Raw genomic sequence first — 7474 nt, 5'->3', positions numbered from 1 at the left:
TAAAAGCCTCACAGGTATCTGTTGACCAGTTTTAGTTGATCTTCTATTCCGTGATCTCTGCTCTTAAAAACTGCTATTTCAGTGTTCGTGCGATGTTTGAACGGAGGGACCATATTGCGATCCTCCCGGTGAAACTATCTCGCAAAACTGAATTCAGTATTCAGGCATTCTCAGTTGAAGTGTGTGTGTGTGTGTGTGTGTGTGTGTGTGTGTGTGTGTGTGGGTGTGTGTGTGTGTGTGAGAGAGAGAGAGAGAGAGAGAGAGAGAGAGAGAGAGAGAGAGAGAGACAGAGAGAGAGAGAGAAAGAGGCATAGACTATTCCCGGAAATAATGATTATCAAGCTCTAATATTTTTGTGATTCCCAGTATGTGCCTTTTAGTGTCCCAGAGAACAAATCAGTGACTCGATTCGACACGTTAATCTAAAAGAAAAAAGTCACACCATACACACAATCATAAATTCAGCGCAACTACAAGGAATGGAGGACTGCGTACCCGAATTTGTAAGCAGCATATGAGGGTACTGACTCTTGAATGCAACAGCTTACTTCAACCATGTGTTAGCCCTCCGCTTCTAGTGTCTAGTTGCTCAAAGAGGCTATCTCCTCTTCTGTGTGCACTTAAATTCAGAACGCAGAAAGTAGTTAATAATTAGAAGGATCAGGTACAAATCTTAACTCTCTTCCTAAGTCACACTTTCCACGTCAAGTGAAGGGACCCAACACAAAATGTTGTAGTAGTAGTCAGCAGTCCAGCCGAAGTTGACTTACCTCTTACCAGCACCTGAAACCTTATTGGTTATTCTCAGTCGTGGGTTAGTAGTCCAATGTATATTTATCAGAATAACTTTGACGCCTGTGGTCTGGCTACGTAACGTAAAAGATGTCGGCTAGTCAGTACGGCAAATTCAAGTGGACTGAATACAGACTGATACAACTAAACCGTAAGAAGTGAATTTACCAAGCATTATATTATCAGTGAAAACGAGTGGAAAACTTGACAATCTCGTACTGATATTTCAACCCGAAAATTTATGTTTTGATTTTACAGACCTAAGCAATACAGTCTGAAATACGTGGTTCTGATAATTTCAAAACTAGTCTTTACACTTCATGAAGGATGAAGTTATCTGAATTTACATTGAGCCAAAGAAACTGGTACACCTGCCTAATATCGTATAGGGTCCCCCCGAGAGCTCGCAGAAGTGCGGCAACACGACGTGGCACGGACTCGAATAATGTCTGAAGTGCTGGAGGGAATCAACACCATGAATCATGCAGGGCTGTCCACACATAAGTAAGAGTACGACCAGGCAACATGTTTACAGTCACCCAAACTCCATTTTCAGTGCTGATGGGCCGAGGCGAGGCTTAAAGCTTATTGTCGCGCAGTCATCAAGGGTACTCGCATGGCCTTTGGCTCCGAAAGCCCATATAGTTGATGTTTCGCTGAATGGTTCTCACGCTGACACTTGTTGATGGCCCAGCATTGAAATCTGCAGCAACTGGAGGAGGAGTCGCACTTCTGTCACGTTGAACGATTCTCTTCAGTCGTCGTTGGTTCCGTTTTTGTGGGATCTTTTTCCACCCGCAGCAAAGTAGGAAATTTAATGTTTTACCAGATTCCTGATATTCACTGCACACTCCTGAATTGGTCGTACGGGGAAATACTCACTTCATCGCTACCTCAGAGATGCTGTCTCCCATCGCTCGGGAGCGGACAACAACACCACTTCCAAACTCACTTAAATCTTGATAGCCTGTCATTGTATCAGCGGCAACCGACTTATCAACTGCGCCAGGCACTTTTTGTCTTATACAGGATTTGCCGGGCGCACCGCCCATTCTGAATGTTTGCACACCTTCGTATTTACATACGCATGTCTGTACCAGTTTCTTTGGCGCTTCAGCGTATAATACAGAGAGGGAAACAAAGTAAAATATGACGCAACAATATCCACACAACTTAATGGCAACCTATGGGCACCTACTACTTTGCGGAAACATACGATCGTAAACCTACCCGTGCCGTAATACAAGTAAACATTGCCAAGCTGACTTCCCCACGCGAACTAACTCATATCACGGTAAATAAATTGAGATGGTCTCAAGTGATTTCTTACGCATTTTAATAGTTGCTCAAAAGCATTGATCTCAGGCGCACCAAGGCAGCATCCTTCTCAACATCAGAACCCACTACACAGGGCCTCTTCGACTTCCTCATATCAGTTCCGCATAGAAAGTGACCAAGAATAATGGCGTACTACTTACAAAAAAGAATGCCCACATGGGCCAATACCCGCGAATCAATACTACTGGCCGAGAACAAACCAGCCCTCCACAGACTTAAGTTTCTCTCCCTGGACGAGCAAAGAGATTGCTAAGGAGATTTTATCGATGGTTGGAAATTGGTTATAGCGTTTTGTACAGTGCTTAGCAAATATAAGTATTGCAATTCATGGCAAGCAAAATATAAATCGCGACTAAATTTAAGTGATGAGTAGATAGGCACCTTTCACTGCGTCAACTTATTTATTTTATCAAATATATTCAAAATATCATAATATATGTTTAATTGCTCAGCGTCTGAATCAAAACCCGCTTAGCATATTGTAGCATAGTATCTTAGCGCCAGTTTAATGAGTGGACATAAAATATGTCTTTAGAAACAACATAATATTTCCTAGCTATATCACACTCAAGAGTTTTTATTTTTTCAATTTAAGATTTGGGAATGTTTCTGTGGAAAGTGAAACTTCATGCTAAAGAGTAGTAATATTTCAATTTTACTGATGTTTCGATAGGAATGACCACGTGGAGAGACTTCTCTCTAAATTTCAGGAAGAAAATAATTTTTTTTCAGTATCAGAACGTGAAGGATTATTTTCGTTTATGTGAAACAGACATGAGCTGAATTTCAGCAACTGACTGTTAAAAGTACTAGAGTTACATTGGTAGTAGAACAGAAATAATTATTCAGTGTCACATGGGCGTTTCACATTTAGGCAATTTTCTAGAACTATTAGAACATATTTATAATTGTCATTTGAAGCTGATGATTGATAATATGATGAAATCGTTTACTCAAGAAGTTGGTTAACTGCAGAAATTAAATTTCCGCGATGTACACTAAACTTCATCACAGTTTTAAGAAGAAAATCTTTATTCGTAATAACATCCTGGCGACGAGAAAATAATACTACTACCTCAGCTCTACAAATCTCTGTTGACATTAGACTAGGGAATTACTGTGAGAGAGGCTACCTTACTCTATTGAATGGCTTGGCACTATGCGGTTCAGAGGGCCAATTAATTCCCGTTTAATTGACTGTTTGGTATGCTGGAAACTATGCCATTAAGTCCCTTTACTATGCAAGTCTGAGTGGATAAACAGTGCACCCAAATTAAACTGCACGTAGACACCCACTGGAGAATTCTGAGTTCTGGGTAGACTCAACGGTAGTAATTACTTGTTTCTAAATTGGTGTTGCTGTATGCAAAAGTATTTAATTGGATCGTTAGTGATAGAGTTCAACTAAGTCAGCAAATAAAGACAAATCGGAAACGCCTATATTAGCTTCTTTAAAAGCTTTGTGTACAGTTTCTGGTAGTCTATTCGTACATCTACATCTACATCATACTCCACCTAATGGTGTGTGGCGAAGGTACTTTAGGTACCACTATCTGCTCGCTCCAACCATGTTCCATTCGCGAATAGTGTGTGGGAAGAATGATTATCGGAAAGCCTCTGTATTGGTTTTGATTTCTCGAATTTTCTCCTCGTGGTCAACATGCAAGATTTATGTGGGGGCAAGTTCGTCTTCTTGGGAAGTACTGTCCCGAAATTTCAACAGTAAATCTCTCCGTGATGCACAACGCCTATCTTGTGACGTCTGCCAGTGGAGTTTGTTTAGCAACTCCGTAACGTTCTCTTGCCAGCTAAACGATCCCGTGACGAAAAGCGCCACTCTTCAAAAATGGCTCTGAGCACTATGGGACTTAACATATATGGTCATCAGTCCCCTAGAACTTAGAACTACTTAAACCTAACTAACCTAAGGACGTCACAAAACACACAGTCATCACGAGGCAGAGAAAATCCATGACCCCGCCGGGAATCGAATCCGGGCGTGGGAAGCGAGAACGCCCCACTCTTCGTTGGATCTTCTCTATCTTCTCTATCTCCTCTATCGGTCCTTCCTGATAGGGATCCCAGATAGATGAACAATACTCAAGAGTCGGGCGAACAAGCGCCTTATAAGACATTTCTTTCATGAATGAGTTAAATTTCCTTAAAATTCTTCCGATGGCTCTGAGACTGGAGTCTGCTTTTCCCACTATCTGCTTTATATGGTCATTATACTTAAGGTCACTCAGGCTAGTTACGCCTAGATATTTTACAGCAGACGCTGTCTCCAGCTGTTTGTCATCATTAGTGTAGCTGTACAGTAGCGGATTTCTTTTCCTATGTATACGTATACGATAATTCGCTCACTGTACTCTCGCAGTCACAATACACAAAAGCCTAAACGTTCCTAAGAATTTACGACCAGAGATAGTGGATGTCCTTTGCTCTTTACTGACAGCAGTTTATATTTCTGCTGAATTCTGGAGAAAATATTAGTTTCACCCAGTTTAGGAGGTGAAATAACTTTTCGTGCCGTATTGTAGAATTCTTGCGTCATATTATGATAATCAATAACAGCACTGCGCTTTCAGAATTTTTCAGCAATAACGAATAGATGAGAAGGTTTTGTTAAATTACGTGTTATATTTTCAACGTTTTTCTCATACCTCCACAAAGTGGTAGCATGTCGGGACAGTAGATGAATGTCGTCACTAGCTCCAATTACGTTAGGACAGTGGTCTTCAGCATCCTTATGCATAAGATGTTATTAAAGATGATATTGCTAAATGGAGACAAACTGTAGGAAAATATGTCAGAGGATAAGGAGCAAAAATCACCTGATGTACACATGGCCAGAAATGTGATCACAGAAAGGCACACCCACTTGAAGGAGGAGATGAAAGGTCTTTGACAGCGCAGATTTCAGTAAGTGATAGCACCCATGAGGTGGCGCCAGACAAGAGAGAATGTTCTGATTGTACTCCACACTAAGTGGGCAGTGTGCTAGAGCTCTGTCATGTAGTTGCCACCAGAGGCACGGTTACCAGACAGGGAGGCAGGGTTACCCACAGTAAGTGCAGATATGCCTCGCAAGTGAGGAGTTGTGGAAGGATGGCTGGTCCCTCGGTACGTTCGCAAATAATCCCTGCCCATCCTCTGAGGCTCAACCAGCGCTGATGTCCCGCTGCAGCCGAACCATAATGATTCCTGTTGCACACAGGTGGCTGTTGTGCAGGTTGACGATAACACTCATCATAACGGCTACCTGATTTGTAAAACGGATGGATGACAGAAACCCCAGCACCGTGGTGGCCTATGAGACGAACCAGAGACAAAACCGTCGCCACTGAGGTAAGTGTGTAGGTAACAAAAACAGCGCGTTTTGCCTGAAGAGATTTAGGGAACTCACGGAAAACCTAAAACAGGAAAGCCGGACGCGGGTTTGAACGCTGCGCGTTTTCGGATGCTAATAGTGCCAGTTGTCATGTAGAATGTTCCACACGGTCATCTGACTTGTCTAATGCTCGCCAGCCACCGATCTGATGATGATCCCGTGATCTTCGTTAAAGATCCTTTATCTCCACATTTAAGTGGATGTACGTTCTTTGGAATGCATTCCTGGCCATGTGACCATTTGACCTTTCTTGCCCTTTATCCCCTCAGAGACCGTTTCCTCCAGTTTGGTCCCATGTAGCAAAATCAACCTGCATAATAAGTCACCCATAGTAAAGTTTGTAAGACTGACATGTTCTATATTTTTTTTTCATTTGGCTTAGAGAAGATAGCCATTACAGTGATACAAAACTTATTACTGCCATTCATCGCTACAATGGTATATCGGTATACTCATTATTCTATATGTTTGTTCGAATATCCGCAGTTTAATGTCTGCCAAGGATGAAAGAGGCGACAACATTAGATAACAATGAAATTTTTCTTGAACGTCGACCGGAGCTCATCTGGATGTAGCTAACACATAAAGTCCTGTTTCCATTTGTAGCATGTGTCTCGTTCACTGACTTTCAGATTTAGCCAAGTACGTGTTTTCGTATGAATTTGGTTGTAGGTTTTTTGAACAGATTCATCTAAAATCATTTTTCATAACACAATCCTCCATTTTTAAAATTCCACCACAGATTATTCCTCCTAAATTGGTTTCCTATAACCATTTTAATGATGGTTCTGGAAACTAGTTTAATTTTATTCAGTCATGTCAGGATTTTTCGTAAAATATTTTGATGTTTTAAGGAATTCAAACACAGTCGAGAAAATTGTTCAGGGTACGTGACCGCATTGTAACGTAAAAAATTCTCAAACTTCTTAGACACTGTTGTAAATACAAATTGAATTCTTCAGGGTGTTTTTTTAGTTAGCAAATACACGCTGAGGAAGCCCATTTCCCACAGTGGCTGAAATGTCGGAGAACTTTGCACATTGACATTGCAGTCACATACCCTAAAGAATTTTGTTCACTGTGACAACGACTACGGAGGCCTAAGTTTGCGTTTAATTCGAACACTAACATTAAAACTGAAATTTCAATCTCGGTCTATATTTTTGTAATCGTTATTTAATATTTTAACATTCACTGTAAGCACTACAAACAGTTCTCGGATCCGTTACTATTACGCTGTTACAATAAATTTTCCTAGTTTCTTTTTCGACATCCTTGCAGAACCATGTCTTTTACTTCAATGTCCAGCATCTAGAAGAGTGGCCATCATACTGTAGAGGTCGGGGGTGGAGCAGTTAGGATGCTAGTGGTCAAATTAGCCTGAAGGTCATCTCCCTGGGAATGGCTACAGTGGCTCTGTGGTCAGATGACAGGTTGCTGTTGGAAGTCCCATCATGGAAACTGAGTTATTAAGTACTCTCTTGGTTCCATAACAAACTACAGCAGTTTAGATGGTACTGGTTGGAGGACTACTAAACCGGGCGAGCTGTGTTCAAACCTCCCTCGCGCAATATTTTCTTATGAATTGTCTGCCCGATCACTGAAAAGTTCGTTCTCTTTCTGTAGTCTTGACAGCTGTCATGGTTATAAAATATGATTTTATGGTAAGAATATGTTACCATCGCAAGTAAATGTGATGAACAGTGAGAGCAGGTGAGATACCACATAGACATCTCACAGAAACGAAAACAACAAATAAGCGGGTCTGAACTATGTTACAACAAAGGTATTCAAGAGTCAAAACTTCCAACTTCAAAACCGTTAAAAACGTACATTTCGACAGAGCACAGAGAAACTGTGAGATTGTGAAAGTATTGCGTTCATTTGTTGCAGCATATCTAACAAACAATTATGTTTTCATCATTTCCTTGGGAGCGATCACATTCACATTCA

This window comes from Schistocerca gregaria, chromosome 5 (genome assembly GCF_023897955.1).
Source record: "Schistocerca gregaria isolate iqSchGreg1 chromosome 5, iqSchGreg1.2, whole genome shotgun sequence".
Lineage (NCBI taxonomy): Eukaryota > Metazoa > Arthropoda > Insecta > Orthoptera > Acrididae > Schistocerca > Schistocerca gregaria.
This window is presented reverse-complemented; position numbering follows the sequence as displayed.